The sequence below is a fragment of the Pan paniscus genome, chromosome 9, assembly GCF_029289425.2.
Source record: "Pan paniscus chromosome 9, NHGRI_mPanPan1-v2.0_pri, whole genome shotgun sequence".
NCBI lineage: Eukaryota > Metazoa > Chordata > Mammalia > Primates > Hominidae > Pan > Pan paniscus.
In genome coordinates this window covers 31,745,555-31,764,122 of record NC_073258.2, presented here as the reverse complement: position 1 = coordinate 31,764,122, position 18,568 = coordinate 31,745,555, and the positions used below count along the sequence as shown (strand labels likewise).

General features: G+C 36.0%; 1 protein-coding gene across 3 annotated transcripts in view; it reads left to right on the top strand.

Annotated features, from left to right (window-relative positions):
• LOC134731193 (chromatin assembly factor 1 subunit A-like) overlaps positions 1-18,568 on the top strand; it is a 583,486-nt gene that overhangs the window by 373,675 nt on the left and 191,243 nt on the right. For all 3 annotated transcript variants that reach the window (XR_010113341.1, XR_010113342.1, XR_010113343.1), the window contains one exon: positions 11,561-11,643. The gene's annotated coding sequence lies outside the window, so the exon portion shown is untranslated. The remainder of the gene's footprint in view (positions 1-11,560; positions 11,644-18,568) is intronic.

Below are 18,568 nucleotides of genomic sequence, written 5' to 3'. Positions count from 1 at the left end.
CACCCACACACATATTTTCCCCAAGATAAGTCATTTATCTTTATGTACCATTCTGATCTGATTATTTATTAGATATAAGACATATGTGACATTCTGAAATTTTACCAAATTACTTTGTAGTTTGAAACTAGTGATATTTGAATTCCATGCGTTCTTTATTGAATTGCTGTCTCATTTAGCTGAAGCACATCCTTTTTTTCTGAAAAAAGAAAAAGATATTTTGATTTACTTTTCAATTATTTATATTTCCAAACTTGATCTCGGGGAACTCCTCATATTTTGATATTTGACCTTCAAATTGATCCTCTGTCTGTGTCTTTCCTCTCAAATATCCTTTTGTTTTCTTTTTGTCTGAATTTTTAAGTGATTTACAGGTTTTTATCTCATAAATCATGTTTTTAATTAAAAATATTTATTTTAAATTTCTTATAGGTGTTTCATGCTTCTTGATACTTACTTATTCATAGTGACTCTTCTTGCTTTATAGATTTCTTATCTAAATATTGTTGAGGATAAATTAAGTACATGTTTTAAAGCTTTTTCTTGTTCTTGAACTAATCTTTCCAAGGCATTTTTTTTTTTTTTTTGCTTCATAAAGAATTTTCTTTTATATTACAGAATGTATCAATGTCTGGAGAGTCTTGCTTTTTCATCCAATATTTCATAATAAAAAATAAAAAAGTTATAGGGAAAAACTGACTAACCAGCAATCCAAGTATGAGAGTAATGAGGTAGCGAAACATCCTTTATTCTGAGGGACTTCGAGATGTGAAACTGCCTTTACTCATACGCACCTAAGTCTACTAAGTCTACCCAGCCTTTCTTAATCATCTCAAGACTCTTTTTTTTACTTATACTTGATTCAATTGTCTTACCAAAAATATCCTTTCCCTCACAATTGTTTTTCTCTCTCATGGCTTCAATATAGTATTTCATCTGATACTATATGCATACTAAATAATGGCCACATACTATATGTATTCTTCCAGCAAGGACAAGATGGTATCCATTCTGTACATAGCTTTTACGTAACCTACCTACTGTTAGCATCAATCGCACCAACACTGTACCTGTAAGTCTTAAATTCTGGATTTCTCTAGCATTCTGAAAGGATATTCATCCTTCTCTCACCTTTAAAGTCCCTTTTATCTCTATTCTTTGCTGTAGCTTTCTATGATCTCTTTTATAACATTTGTATTTCATCTTCTTGGTGTCTTGAGGAAATTTGATAAAACATTTTGTCTTTTAAAGCTTTCTTTTGTCTTTATTTTGGTTTGTATCTACTTATTCCTTTATTATTACTTAGTTGAATTTTTACTAGGGGAGGGGAAAGCATGTATAGTAAATTACTCTTCTCATCCAAAAAGCTTAGTTTGTTCTTTTTAATGCTTGTATCATATTCCATAAAATGAGTATTTTTAAATTTTATCTAAAATATTGTCTTACATATATATTTCGCATCTCCACATTTTTCAACTTCAATCGTGTGTGTGCATATGTATGTGTGTGTGTGTAATTTTACATTATTTCTGTGATACACTATAGGAGAACATACCATAAATGAGATTGTTTTGTTACTTGCTATCTTCTGTAATGTTCATTTGACAAACCACAAAACAAGTACTTTAGCAAAATATTTTATCAGTTCACATTTCCGACATCAATGTATTGGAGATACGTTTACTCACGCTGTTGCCAACAATGAATAGTACTGCCCTTTATAATTATTGCCAAGTCGATATAAATGTATTTAATTATTGCTTAAATTGTTAATATCATTAAATTGTTAAAAACTATTATTTAGCATTTTCTTTACCACAAGTGAGATTAAACATCTTTGCACATATTTTGTGGACATGACTTCCTCTTCTGTGAGTTGCCGTTATTCAATGACAATTTTATTATAAAAATATTTGTCTTCTTCCAAATCATTGGAGAGATTTTTCAAATAGTTACTATAATAAATTTTGTCATATGTTTTATTGTAAATATTTTCCATTGCTATTATTTTTCTTACAACTTCTATAAGGTGACTTTTGCACACTAAAGGTATATTCTTAAAATGTATATATATATGTCTGGATTCTGGGTACACTGTTAAAGACAAAAAGGTCTCCCACTCACAAGTTTTACAAAAAATCTATTTTCTATAGACTATAATGTTATATTTTGGCTTAAAATGTCTTAATTATTTATTTTAACACTTAATGTATGTAGTCTTACATTTCCTATATTATGTGAACAACAAAATCGATTTTATTTTCTTTCTAGTGAGAAGTCATTTATTCTAGCAAAACTTATTAATTTTCCTTACTTCCTGTGACTTAAACTGCCTTCCTTGTTACATATTAAGTTTTCATATTTACTTTATTCTCTTTACTACTTCTAAATTCTGTTAAAACAACCTATTAATTGATTTCTGAGCCATTTATTATATGGTTTTGAATTTAAGGTAATCGTCAGTATCAAAAAGCACATCCTTTTTAGTATTTTTTAATTTTTAAAAATGTTCATGAATATTTGAAGATGTTTACGTTTCCATGATAACTACATTAATTTTACCCAGTGCTTTTTAAATTGAATTCTGTGAAGAATTGCATTCTTTTATATTTAGAAACAGTACATTCAGAAAGAAAACAACCAGCTCTTAAAGGTCCTCATAAGCATCTCAAGGAGTTTGCATCTTTTTTTGAGGTCAGTGTGTTTAAATGCATTTCTTGAGGTTGAAAATGAAAGGGCTTTGAAAAACAGAAGAAAAATAGTCATATTTGAAATTACAGACATTACTTTGTTTACAAAGTGAAGGGTGACTGAAACAAAGGAAGACAAGCTCCGAAACAGGAAGTTCAGTAATGCAGCTGTTACTATCTTCAAGTTAAATATAAAGGGGGAGAATATGCCTAAATGAGGAACACAGCAGTAAGGATAGATAAGTGGACAGATTTTAAAACTAGTAGGATTTAGTGTTGAGCGAGGAATGAGTGAAGCACTGGGATTTCCAACTTTCATAATTTGTTCACCACATCCAGGGACCAAAAGTTAATACGCTATCTGTACTGCGTGAAACACAATGCAAATCCAGAGCACATAATACTATGTAAATGTACTTATGACAGAATTATGCTAAATTTAAAAGGCAGTATGCAAATGTCATAAGTATGTTTTGTAAACAGAAACAATAAACAGAGAAAATAAATCTAAAGCTATCATGTCAAAGGAAAAACATATATCTAATTTATTTTACAGAAAATAATAAAATGATAAAAAATTAAAAGTTGCTCCTTTTTTACTATTGTACATAATAATTATTTTTTAAAAATACAATTTTTTGAGCATTTGCTTGAGCAAATGCTATGTGCCTTTCACTGTGTTGACTCCCACTAATATTATTTACTTGCCACAAACTTCCCTTTAAGTAGGACTGTTTCTAGTATCCTTCTTTCTATTTACTTTCTTACCAGTTAAGGAAGCTGCTGCTTACAGAGATAAATCACTTGCTGAAAGTCATTTGTTTCCTAGGAAGTGACAGAGCCAGAACTGATTTGGAAGTTAACTTTCTTTTTCTTGTATCCTTCACTATATTGTGCTTATATTCAGTACTAACTACTCTCAATTAATAAATAACATCTTTTGGTGCCTCAGAGGAGAGACAGTAATTACAGAAGAACAGAAAATATATCTAAAAACAAAACAATACACAAAAGCACAATACATTATTTCCAAGACCATTACTTTAAAGAACTCTTAACTTCTATCATCAACAAAAATAACTGATAGTTGTTGAAGGTTCAAGAAAAACTTCTTGGTTATGTATTAAAATCTATGGGCCTATGCTGATATTCATGTTCTGACTACATCTATCAATAGCAATAATGCTTGTTTTGGTTATAAAAATTGTAATTATGAATGTGAATGTCTTCATTTTTAGCCAAGAATACCATTCTTCTTTTATTTGGGGTCATTTGGGTCACTTGGAGAGCTCCAAATATGAGAAATCACTTTCTTTCATTCATGATTCTTTTGTACAAAGTACCACATTCTGAACCAAGTACCACAGGATATGTCTCAGTATAACTGAGCCTCCAAAGTCCATTCTAATGTTGTACTTGATGACCTCTTTCTCTCTTGTCAATAAATATAGATGAAATCAATTGTGAGGCAACTGGGTTATTCAGGGAAGCAAACATGCTAAATATAGCAGAGTATGTTGGTAAGGCTGAGAATTTAAGAAAATAATCTAGTTCACGCACACTTACATGAAACAAAGCCTAAGTCTGTCAATTAGAATGAGCTGAAAGCCAAAGTTGTGCTGAGTGCTGTCAGCACAATTAGCATTTGTATTTTTAGTAGTAGTCCAGGGCCCATGAACAGTGCCAGCATCACTTAAGATAAACCTGCTAGTCAGATAATCTGTGCTAAAAATAGTTAACTGAAGAAGAGCAATTTCTCTTTTTGACACATAGTCAAGTACCTTCTAATACAGGGTGATGGGTTTTTGGCAGTAAGAGTAGTCAGAAAAAAAGTGTTCCACAGTGAGAATTCATTCAGTTGGGTTCAGCAAGTAGAAGAAAACAAAAGGGGTTATTATATTGGAGAGTCAGACATTGTGGCCAAAGGACTTTGAACTCCACAGAACACCCTTGTATTTCAATTCCAGCTCTAATTCTTGTTAACTAGATGAGCAAGTTTTAAAACCAATTTTAGACCCAGTTTCCCCAGAAAGTGGGATTAAAAACAGCTGCCTCACAGAATTACTGTGAAGAAAATGCTGGCACAGGACCTGCACATAGTACCAATAAGCACTGGCTTCCAACTCCTCTTCATCCTTCTTGCCCTTCCATCATTTCTGTTCATTCCCAATTAATATTATGGCTAAGGTAAGAGAAACCACATTCAAATTATATCAAGGCACCATATACATTGTCAGTTTCTCTTGCTTCAGAGGTTGCCTTCTTCTTTCTTCCGCAGTGAACTCTGCTACACACTCCCCACCCCCAACACACCTGTCATTTGCTACCCATGCCACTCATCTCATAGTAATCTACTTTCCCTGTCCTATTCGCCATCAGTACTTTTGTTAGATAAGATATTTTGTGATCAGGGGTTCAGAGGAAGAAGAGATTCATTTGATGCCTCAGTGCAATAAACAATTAGGTCAGGGGCTATAGAAATATTTCCTTAACTCAAAAGCTCTGAAGAATATTGCTCTCCTTGTTCTTAGCCTCTAAAGCAGGGGTGTCCAATCTTTTGGCTTCCCTGGGCCACACTGGAAGAATAAGAATTGTCTTGGGCCATACATAAAATTCACTAACACAAATGATAGCTGATGAGCTAAAAAAAATTGCAAAAATTCTCATAATGCTTTTTAAAATTTATGAATTTATGTTGGGCCACATTCAAAGCCATCCTGGGCCACATGCAGCCCAGGGGCCATGGGTTGGACAAGATTGTTCTAGAGCTAGAAAGGGTTTAAAGCTCAAGAAGTTTACTACCACAGTCTCTAGTCAGGTTTGGAGACTGAGAATCTCTCAGCCTAACAGGACAAAGAGAAGTGCTAATGGCATATTTTTATGGCTGACAAATGTTGAGCATGCAACATAGCTTGGGAAAAGATCTAGAATAGTCATTAAGAGTCAGAAGTTCTAGCCCTCACTCCACCTATGTTTTATCTGTGTGACCTTGAGCAAGATAGCTGTCTCCAAAGGAAAAATAAAATGTACATTTGGATTCAAAGATTTCCAAGAAAATGATTTTTTATGATTCCATAAATAATTTTATTGGGAATTTATTTTATTTTATATAAAACACAAACATAGCACTTATAATCACTGTTGTAAGAGCTTTATACATATGAACTTCTTTACCATAATAGCTCTATAAAGTAGGCACTATAATTATCCTCATAGTATGAATGAAAAAACTGAAGCCCATAGAAGTTTGGTAATTTGACCTAGGTCACACAGGTTTTAAGAGGTAGAGCCAGAGTTAGAAAATATCAGATTAGTTGCAGCATCTCTCTTTTTAACCACTATACTTGGTCATACTTAAAAGTAAGATGTTTATGTATTCATTTATGTATTTTAGATATGCATCCTAATCACTGTACTGAAAAGGAACATATTTTAACTAATTCTTTCACCTACCTACTATGCCAATGTCTGGGGCTGCCACTGACCCTAAGTAATTATCAGCTGTGATGAGGAACATCCACAGTTCTTCTACTGTTCTAGTCATTCATTCTTCTTTTTGGAAATGTGAGAGAAATCTAACATTCAAAAATAATTAGCCTGTCTTTTCCAAGATCACAAAGGTCAATTTGCAGGTTAATAGTTAAATGCTTTCTTTTAATCACAATCCTCAAGAATAAAACCAATTATTTAAAATGTCTTTGAAGTGACTTTAACAGCAGATGTTTTTCCCTCAAAGAAACTTTTTTTTTTCTGATGCTTTTCATGAATCAAATGTACTATACGGTACTCATCCTTTGAGGTGGTATGTTTCATGTCACCAAGAACCAAGATGTCCAGGCATAGACACGTGGTGGTTTGCCTGTCCATTTATTTTTATTTATTTATTTTTAATGTCTATAACTTCTTTGGTAGAGATGGATCTCCCTACATTGCCCAAGCTGTTTTTGAACTCCTGGCCTCAAGCAGTCCTCCTGCCTCAGCCTCCAAAAGTGCTTGAGTTACAGGTGTGAGCCACCATGCCAGGTTGATCCCTATGTAGGATATAAAGGTGTTCTTGTTCTGCTCCTCAAAATGTCTTAAGATATAATGATGAAAGAGAAAAGAGGGCATAGTATCATGCAAAGGCCTTTTGCTTAATCTTGTTTCTTCAAGAAGCTCTCTGATTCTCAATTTTCTGATTTTAAAATTGGAAATAATGACCCTGAACTCAAAGAGTTAATCTGAGGATTAAGAGAGATTATTTGTGTAAATTGCTTAGTGCAGTATCTGAAACATAATTCAGTGGCTCAATAAATAGTAATTCCTCTTTGCTCTTTTCTGTCACCTAGGACTGACCAAGATTTACATATATTCATTGAAATAATGGAATTCCATGATTTGCCCAGATTCTGCATCCACAACTTAGTTGCATTTAAAAAAATTACAATAGCACTAGACTTCTGTGTCATCAAGTCAAGTTAAAATTGTATTGATCAACTAGTAAACACTTCACTGTGCTATGTACTGAAGATAATAATAGAATTATGAAATCTAGGTAATGCATACATTGAAGGAGCTAAAAAAATCCTGTTGAAAGACAAGGCTACCACTTTCTCTCCACTCCCCACAATCCTCTCTCTCTCTCTCACACACACACACACACGCTCACACACACACACACACACTCCACCAACACAATAGTACCAGAAAGGAATATAAGGTAGTGGAATGGTTGGTCTTGATTACAGTCACTGGCAGGGTTTTTGCAATGGAAGTGGATTATAAGTTAGGCCTTGAAAGGTTGAATTTTTAGGGGCAAATAGGAGCAGGGAGATTTTTATATTGCAGAAACATAATCAGCTGTAATTATGAAGATAAAAATAGGCATACTATTGGGATCAAGAGACTAGTCAGAATAAAAGTGGCCAAAACTTACGTCTGAGGCATGGGGTCCAAGGTTTTAGAGACATTAAGTCCTAGAAGTTAAGCTGAGAGATCAGGAGTACATGTACTGGGAGGCACTGTAGATCCATTAGCTATTAAATCTACATGGTTTTTCAAGCATTGGCGCCTCAGATCTGGGAATTAATTTGATAAACCACAAAAACACAACTACTTCATACCAAAAAAATGAACTTAATTTTTAGGATTACTTTTGGTTCTCTCCAGCATTTGGGAGTCAGCACACATATACTCCACTGAGTCATCCACTTGCTCATCCATGACTCTTCCATTTGTAGAGCTCCTGGGCAAAACACTACCAACATTGGTTTGGGAACTATTATTTATAGTCCTGAGCTCAGCAGCATCTGAGGAAGAGGGGCCAACTGGGACATGGTCTTTCTTATGTTCTCTGAGGTCAAGGAGTACCAGTCTTTTCAGTGGAGCAGTAAAAATGATACCCAGGTTTTCCTGTCACTAGGTATGGGCACTGCATTAATTTCCTAGGGCCTCCATAACTAAGTACCCCAAACTGGATGGTTTCAAACGACAGTAATTTATTGACTCGTATTTCTGGAGGCTAGAAATCTGAAGTCCAGACATTGGCAGGGCCATGCTGCCTCTGAGAATGGTAGGGAAGAATCTTTCCTTGCCTGTTTTAACTTCCGGTGTTTGCCATCAATCCTTGTTGTTCCTTGATTTGTAGATGCATCTCTCCACTAACTGCTTCTATGTATGTCACAGGGCCATCCTTCTCCTGTGTGACTGTCTGTATGCATCTTCTCTCTCACAAGGATACCATTCATATTGTATTAAGGGCCCACCCTATACTCCAATATGACTTCATCTTAATTTGACTACATCTATGAAGACTCTATTTTCAGAAAATATCATATTGACAGGCACCAGTCATTAGGACTCCAACACAGCTTTTTTTCAGTGTCACAATCCAACTCAAAACAGAAACAATTAACTGAGAGATGGAAATAAGCCTTATGTGGATCAATAGAAACAGCTTTGCCTGAAGCTCAGGTATCTTGGGAATATGCTAGTAGTGGTGGAAAATTCCTGAGCCTCAGTTCTATCCTTCCACACTTACTTCTGCTTTTGAGAGCTGAGTTTTAGTTATAAGGTATATTGCTTGAATAAAAAAACTGCACAAGATTATGTGGAGATTTGAATTTATACATCCATTTCAAATTCATCACTACATTTGACTTTCACAACAGAATTTGTAAGTCACAAATTATTATTGCTGATGGTTTAAATAAAACTTGTTTTCCACACCAGAGTCTGAACTAATTGAAAAATGAAATAAAATTCTAAGCAGATCAGCATGTTATTGCCTTATCGCCTAATTATAGTCATCTAAGAATATCATCCAGCTTCTTAAAACTGACAGACTTGCCTGCCCCTGGCAATTGGCTCTTCAGTGGGGCCTCTCTAAGGGAAAACCTGGTCCTTTTTACAGCCTCTTCCTAAAAAGAAAGGAGAGGTGCTGAACAGAGTGCATTCATGTTATTCTCCATAAATTTACCATTCAAATCACACTATTCCAATTTTTCTGGAGCAGAACAAGTAAAAGGGTAGAAAGAAGCTAGGAATGTTACCCTAATTGTGTTCTCATCACCTGCAAGGAAACATCAAAATTAGCAAAGAAACGTTTGTTCCCACCATTAATTACTAACTTTTTTTTTTCAAATAAGAAAAATGAGGCTCAATCAAATACAATGATTTACTTAAGCTTTTTGGGCTATCTGCTAATTCTGTAAATTGTTCGATGCACCATCATTGCCTTCTCTTTGTATTATACACATGTTAAACATAATATGGTCTCTTTATGTTATGCTTGTCATATGGATTCTGTCAGATATGATTTTTATACCAGCAACCCCTGCTATCATGTATCTTGGATGATATAATTAATTCTTAGAAATCATGCTTTGCCATATTATCCCAGTCAAAATGTATCACATTGGCATCTTGAACTACAGTTGAACTCTGTAGTGCTCAGAATAACTGACTCTTGGGAAAATAAACCCTTTCTATTATTTTCAGAACAAAAGTTGAACCTTGTCAAAAGAAGTTAAGGATGTTAAGTTGCCCCTTTGCACCAGGAGTCTAATTATAGCCAACAATTGGTAATGATGCTGTGAATATTATAGCCATCAGGTCTCATGTCTACAAAATCAACTTGTAAGCATACTAAGATACCAATCATGCTTAGAACTGTCTCTTTGGTATTTCATAGCACTTAACACAATCATAAATTATAAGTATGGTATTTATTTTCTTGTCTATGTCTTGCATGAAAATGTAAACTCAATTAGGACAAGAATCACTTTTGTCTCTTTCATTCTTGTTTCCAAGCACACTTTTAGGCAAATTAACACAAATAAAGTGATTGAAGAAATATATGAATAAAACATTGTTATTGTTTATACATGTTGAACAATATAATACTTTCATATTTTAGGTGATTTACATATCTTTGAAGGTCTTAAGGCACTAAAATTTTTCTGACAGTTTTAATTTCCTTCCTCTTAGACATAAGAATTTAATATTGAGAGTAACAGCATTTTATGGAGATACGCATCTCTTGTCTCCACTACTACTACCACTGTATTTATCTTCCAATATACCATGTTCTGTTTGTTTTCTTTTTTCCTAATTCTTAGCATAGTCCTCGTCCTGTTTGGGATTAATCCATTCATGCTTGAAAACAAGCATTTGCAGATACTTGACTCAATTAAGCTGGTAAAATTTACCGAATGTCTACAACATTTCAGATACTATAAATAAAGTATTATCTGCTAATATTTGTATAACGCTAGAACAAAAGTTGGAAAAATATTTTTCCTGTCATTATTGAGTGTTATGGCCTTGGGTATTATTATTAATTTCTTTCAAAAAATAAAGACACTAAGATCAAGAAAATCTGGTTTCACAACCTTCTGTTCCCGCTTGGTTCACACTTCATTATTAATAGGAACTTATATACTATAGTAAGCTGATTAAGAGAATTGACTTTGGAGCTTAAGTGGCTTGGATCTGCCCTCTGGCTAGTATCAACACCTGTTTGCTCTATGACTTCTCTGAACTTTGTTTCTTCACCTGTACATTGGGAAAGGTTCTTTAATTATGACACTTTGTAGAGACATGCATTTATAAGAGATGATCAATTACCTTGGGGTTATTCTGCTAATAAGTCAGTGGTAATCTGACAATTGTTGAAGCTATATGGCAATAGACTGAAAATGTCATTACTTATGGCTCCCATAGCAATTTCTAAGAATTCACTTTCTACATGGATAGCTTCTTGTGAATGTAGCCTGTCATGTTGTGTGGGTATTTCCCATGACAACGTCTGTAATCTTTTACCTTTCCAGAAGCCCCTGTACTTGCTATTCTTATTCCCATTTCAACTCACCATCCACAAGCATTTTGTGCATGAACTACTTTATGCAGACACTACTTTCTTTAGAAGGGCCTTTTATGCTTCTGACCTTGGTAATACATAAAAATTCACTGCCAGCCAAGGTTTAATCTTCATGTTATACAGACAGCCATGCCCACCAGACAAAATATCATTATAAAATATTGTTCTGTCAAGGGGTAATATTTTATCGTTTCTCGAGTCTTTCCAAAATTTCTAGTGTATTTGTTTGCCCTTGAAACTTTCCGTGAATAATAAATATCATCCTAGAATATAACCAATAAACATGTAAATTTTCCTCTGGGCAAAAAGAATATAATTTCCCTCACTATGAGAGACATGTTTTTGATTAAATGATTATTGGTTCCTAGGATCTAAAATATAAGAATGGATAAAGTCAGGGTGGGCCTCTTATGCTGGGACCTTGGAGCACTAAGCACTATGCAGAACTCTGTTCCCCCTTTCTCTTTCCTCCCTTCTTTCTCATCTTCACTATTTATTGCTTTTCTCCCAGACAGATACAGATGGAGGCAGTAGCATGGTAACACCTCAAAATCAAGCATCCAGCAGCTGAATCCGAAAAACACAAGGAACAAGGTAAGATGCCAAAAGAAAAGGACCCAAAACAGAGTTCGTGTTTTCCAAAGGTTTTCAATTATATCCTTATCAGTCTCTGCAACTTCATTTGCTGTCCCCATTAGTTACTTCCCTATTGGCTATGTTTGCAAGGTCATCATTTCTTAACATTATTTAAAAGACTTTAACTATGTAATCTCTTTGCCTCTGGAGGTAACAATCCTAGTTTGTGTTATAAAGAGCATTGCATTTTGTTTTCCCTACAGCATTTTTAGATCCCTTATCCCATTAGGCCTTCATGACCCTTTGCAGCATATAGGACAGGAAATTTTGTTTCAGGTTCCAAAATGAGACTTGGAGAAGCTGAGTGACTTACATGAGGCCAGAGATATTAAGGGCCTCAGCTCCTCTTTGCATCTGTAAACACACCTTATATCCTAAGGACACTCAAGGGGATTCTCAGAAAGCTCCTTAAAGTGATATGTTCAGAAAAGCATCCACGTAATCATGGTTCCATAGATTGGTCTGGGTTTCTGTATCTGGGACTGGAAAGGTCTGAGAATCTCTGGCTAAAATATGGTCACATTGCATTTGCTCTGCATTTTCCTAACTGTGCAACATGTAGGTAATAACTGCACCTGGAAGCATCCCCCAGATGAAATTGCAGCAGCTTGGGGGATGATTTATTGTCATTGTGACAGTCCTGTCTGATGGTCCCCAGAACCCCAGGAAGGAGTGTTTAGGCCACTATAGCAAAAAACACTGGCACCCAGGAAAAGTCAGAAATTTCCCTCACTGTTTTAGATTTTCTCACTGCCTAACATACCGTGGAATAATTTTAGCATTCAATATCTGTCTTCAACGAAGGGATGTTATTCAAGGGTTGCTCTGAATGTTATAGAGGGAGCTATGATAATTGAGCACATACAGGTATCAAGTATTCAGCTTGTTGCTTTAAATACATAATTTTATTTAATATTAGTAAAATTATAAGAAGTTATGTTTGCCTACAATTTATAATATGAAAATTGAACTAAGGAGGTGACCATTTAGTATAAGTCAATCAAGTTTAAGATTAGCGAGGACAAAATTCTATTATAATCTGTTGCCTAAAATACAAGTTCTTCTCTCAACCAATAATGGTTTATTAATCAAACAGCTCTTAAATCTAACTATATATCTATATATTGAATTTCCTGCCATTTTTTCTATGAAGCATCTTTTATTTTCCTACTTCAGCTTCATAGCCAGCATTATATTTTCACAGCTCCAAACTTTATTGCTACCAATCACATCACCATTCTTTCTCTACATTAGCATTTCTTAATGTTTGAGCTTTAAGCTTATGAGTCAATATAAGAATCCATATTTAGACATGTATTTTCTCCATCAGTGGACCCTATTGTTGGAATAGTTTCATATTGGGTTCTGCAAAAATGTAACATTTCAATATCGACTTTTGAGGTTATAATACTGTAAACCACATCTCTAGATAGTTATGATAATTAAAACTTTGGTTGATTCGACTCCTATTACGTGTTTTCTAACATTATGTGATGTAATATTTGCAACAAGCCTACATGTTAAGCAATATTATTCACAATTTACAGGGGGTAATCTCAAATTCAGAAGAGTTAAACAATCAGTCAAAGTTGCATAGATAGTAAATGATAAGGCTTCCATCTGAACACAATTCTGGTCAACTTTGACATCCATTGTTGTTCAGTGCTAACTTCAGGTCTTAGAATCATGCAATGTTTTCATGCAAGGGTGTGTCAGGATCTTCTTTGTTTTATAAATATTAAGTTCTGATATAGATCCAAGCTACAGACAGAACTTTAGCTCAGAGGTTTAAAAATCCCAGAAAATATGTCATGAAACTCAAAATTTTAATAATATTAAAATATTTTAGTAAGGTAATTCTATTTTTCATCAGAAGCAAGAGATAGTACAAGAGTAGCTGATGCAAAATCACACTGCCAGCAAAAACAATTCTGACTCTTTCTAGATAAGCCCCTGCAACCAATATGTTATTAAGCCAGAAAAAAATATCTAGCAATGCAGGGAATATAAGTTTACATTAATGGCCAGGGTCTTGGTCCAGCCTACTTACACTCAAAATTTATCTTGGATACATTGAATGAATGCTTACTATGAGAAAATTGGCTGTTGAGAACAGGAATCTGCCTCAAAATGTTAAGATCTATTTATAAGCTTAGCTAACATTCAGGTATTTCAAGACAAGCATAAACTATAAATCCTGGATTATATACATGTGGTAGAGACAAGAAAAAGTGTGAAAGACGAAGCAAGCTTTTGATTATACAGGGACAAAAATTACTCCATGATAGAGTTGGAAAGGACATTAGAGATAAGTGAGTCTGACCTTTTATCATATTTTATACAGTATAATAGTAATACATTCTTAGGAAAGAAAACAAAAAAACTGAAAAGAAAACCAGGAAAAATAACTCACCTCTAGTCCTAACACTCAAACACAAACACAATATACTGTGCAGTATTTTTGTTTTTTCTTTCTATGAAAAACTATTTTAACACAGTTTAAACCACATTGTATATAGTTTTATGTATATAATTGTATAACTATATATAATTTGTACATTATGTTTTACTCAATGTTATATCATGAACATTATTCTATGGGATTATATAGTATTTCAAATAATAGGCCAAGTGAGATGTCTCATGTATGTAATCCTAGCACTTCAGGAGGCTGAGACAGGAGGATTTCTTGAATCCAGCTGTTCAAGCCAGCCTGGGAAACATAGCAAGGCCTTGTCTCTACAAAAAAAAAATAAAAATAAAGTTAGCCAGGCTTCATGGCACATGCCTGTAGTCCCAGCTACAAGGAAGGTTGAGGTGGGAAGATTACTTGAGCCCAGGAGTTCAAGATTTCAGTGAGCCATGATTGTACCACTGTATTCCAGCCTGAGTAACAGAGTGAGACTCTCTCAAAAAATAATATTAATATCATTTTAATGTCTAAGTAGTATTCTACTTGGTGAAAAGATCATAGTTTGCTTAGCTAATCTCTTAGAATTGGACATTTTTACTATTTCCCATTTGGGACCATCATATAAAATTCTATAAACAATCATTTTCAAAATAAAGCTTTTAGTTTCTTCACGTTAATTTTTAAAACTAGGTTCCCAAATGTGTAATTACTAGGTAAATATATACATATGTTCAAATTGCTTTTCAAATGGTTCTATTACTAGTAATGAAAAGAAAGTCTCATTGTCCACACTTTCACTAGTATTACAGAATGCAAACACCCATACACCTACACATGCTGTTGTGGGAATCAGAGGACTGGAGAGACCAAATGGGTGAAATAAAAGGATATATTGAGTGCACTCAGGCCCAGAAGATTCACATCCAAAAAACTGAGCCATGAACAAAGACAGGGCTTGATTTTTATATATGCAACCAAGGGATTGGCCATCTAGTGGCATGAAATGTACAGGGCAGGCAAGCAGGCTTACAGAAACAGAACAAAGGTGTGAATCATACAGTGACAGATTGTGCAATTCGAGGAAAAACAGGAACTTATCAAGCTAAGGCAGGGTTTACAGCTGGTAAATGTCTTACTCAAGCATGTCTTGTGACCTTGTTATTTTACACAGAAGAGAAACAGCAATCTGTAAAACTTTGTGAAGTAACCTTGAGTTTCACTAAGGAAGGATTTACAAAAAGGGAGTGGGGAGCTGGGAGAGGAGAAAAACCTGTTTTCTCATCCTTGCCCATAACTGGGAGGAGAGGGGGCTCTGGAGCACATTCCTTGAGGGCTCTGGTTTTGCAGATAATGTTATTAAATCCTTTTCAGAGCTCGGCTGCCTATCTCTAGGTCTTGGAGTGAGTCAGCCTAGCAAGAGAAGACTTATTCCTTTCTTTTACTTGTTTTTTCTTTTTACATTTTCTGCTTCATTCCCCCCTTTGATGCTTCTTATAAATGAAGTTTAATAGAAAGCATCATCATCTTCAAAATTTATCCTTTCATGAGGTGCTAGTTTCCTATTAAGCAGGGGTTGATATTTAGTTAGAACGATTAGTTGGGTAGTAGTTTGCCTGGTTACAAGAATCTCAATAGCTGACTGCATGTTCCTAACAAGGAGGGGCAAAAGACAAGGAAGTATGAGGCAGCCCCCTAGTATGGCCAGAACTATTCCTACTAAGGTTTTAAATCCTTCAAGAGATGAAAACCAGCCTCCAAAGAGTGAATCCAGAGACCATCCTTTCCAAGTCTGTACTGGGACATGGGCTAATTTCTGGATTCTGGCAGAAACCAAAATTGTTTGACAACTTTTCTGCTGTCATCAATCTCTAGACAGCAATTAGTTAGGTTGAACTTTCCACATACTTCTCCTTCTTGAGCTAGGAGGTAGTCGAAGGCCAGTCTATTTTGGTAGATGGCATTTCTCATTTGTGTAGCTTGCCAGGCTAGCTGATTTAAGACCCTTGCAGCATCATTAGTAATTAGCTCAAGTACTGCCTGTAACCTTATGATGCGGTTGAGCATGTATATAGGGGTGCAGTATCCCCATGTTCCATATTCTGCCCAGGTGGCTGGGCCATAGTATTGGATTATTCTTTCAGGGGGCAATTCATTGTCTTTCCACTTCCCTATGGTTATGCCATCTCCTGTGGTTATGCCCCTCTTGCTTTTCCTTTTAGTTACATCATAGATGGGGTACCCTAAGACTTCCCCTTGCCTTAGCAGGATTAGAAAGAAAGAGGGCCTAATTGTTCCAAGTACACACGCCCCTGACCATTTAGCTGGCAGTCGTCAATATGCCTGTGGCCCACAGTTCCAGCAGAGGCCAGAGGGTGCCTGCCAGGTATTGGAGCTTCAAGCTGGTACCAGGAGTGGTTTAAAGAAGGGAAACGGGAGAATGGGCCTGGGTGCGGTGATTTGGAGTCATTCTTTTTGCATCTCCATAAAGTTTTTCCTAGTATCTCATTGTAATATTGCTGTCCTAGGCAAGTTAATTCTCCTACTGGGTCTGTAAAGGCTTTTCCCCAGTGCACAATGCAGAATCTCTTGATAAGAGAGGTTTTTAAGAGCCAGGTGCTCAAGCTTGTGAGTGTTGGTTCGGGGGAGGGGATGGTCAGAGTAAAGTTATTTTGAGGCATTAGCTCCTTTTCCTCCCACGGTGACTGGTCCCCATGTTTGTTCCCCCACAGACGTAACATGAAGAGACGGGCAAGCTGCTGGTTATGCTTTCTGCCAGTTGGGTGAATAGATTTTTGGCTATGGGAGGGGGTTCAGGCAATTTCTGGTTGACCTGCTCATAGAATGACTTGAAAACTCAGAATTGTTGGGTTGAACAGGCCCGAGCTTTCTTTATAATACATAGAAAATTATTTTTTAAGATAGTTTTCCCCTTGGATTCTTGGTTAAATAGTAATGTCCTATTGGTGCTCCTATTCCTGTAGTCCATATTTGTAAATTTGGCTTCAGGATTGTGAAATTTACAAGATTGCAAGCATTTGTTTTACAGTTTAGGTCTGCTTGGATTTGGGTAAACATGACCTGCTTTTGTTTAGTGGCCAATGTTGCACAGTCCCAAGTGGAGCAAGCAGGGGTGTTCTTAATTTACACCACAGGTTGCTACAGGGCAATGAAGTCTTTAAATGTTGCCTGGCAGACATTAAAGTACAGATATAGTGACATACATAAGGCTAGTCATTCCCTGGGTCACAGATTGAGTAGGTGGTCTGATTGTGAGTACAGGTTCCTAGGTGGGTTCCAGTACACTCATAATGAGTATGGTACAATAGAGTTCTCGTTATAGTGCTCCCTGACCATGTAGTATGAGTACATTGTGGGCATCCTTCCAATCCTTCCAAGAGTTCTCCTTTTAATATAGATAAGGGGATTAGTAAGAACAAGGTAAAGAGTGACATACTTATACCCAGCAGGGACAGAAAAGGCTTTCTCCTGGTGGAGGAGGCTGACTAAAGTGGCAGAACAATAGAAAAACAACTAGTATTACAAGGAAAACTATTAGACCTAAGATTTCTAACAACATGACTTTACTCCAGCTTCAGCTGTGCATAGGCTAGTCAGCTCCTGGGGTGACTAGAGCAGGGCAGTTGTCACCTCAAGCTTCAGCTGTGTGTAGACTGGTCAGCTTCCAGAAGGACCAGAGCAGGGCAGTTGCTAGCTCCATTGGCAACCTGGTCTCACCGTAGGATCAGCCGAGTGGGATGGTCTGGTTCCTGTTGGCTGGTCCACTAGTTCTGGGCTGCTGGTTTCAGCTGACTATGGTGGATCCAAGGTAAAATTCCTCCAACTTTAACAGCTGTGGGAGTGGACAAGATTACAGTATGGGGCCCATCCTATACGGGTCCCAAAGTGGTTGGATTCCATTTTTTAACCCAAACTGAGTCCCTGGGTTTAAAGGGGTGTGTTGGGTCTGTCAGGCTTATGGGCATTCTTTCCCATACCCAGCCATGAATTTCTTGCATGGCTATTCCTAAAGCCTTAATTTGCCTTCTCAAGGATAATTTCCCTAGTTCATGGAGATCACAATTAATTTGACCTGTGATTAGGGGTGGCTGGCCAAACAAGATCTCATAGAGTGCTTGACTCAGAGGTGCACCTGACTCGGAGAAGAACCATGGGAAGGACCTGATCCCATCTCAGATGGGTTTCTTGGCAATATTTTTTCAGTAGCTTTTGGAGTGTCTGGTTCATGCGTTCTACTTTTCTTGAGCTTTGTGGCTGGTAGGCTGTGTGTAATTTCCATTTTATTTTTAACAGTCATATTAGTTCTTGAACTATTTCAGCTACAAATACAGGCCCATTGTCTGACCCTAGAATCAGGGGCAGTCCAAATCTAGAGATAATGTCCCTTATTAGCACTTTTGTTACTTCTCGTGCTTTCTCTGTTCTGGTGGGGAAAGCCTCAACACATCCTGA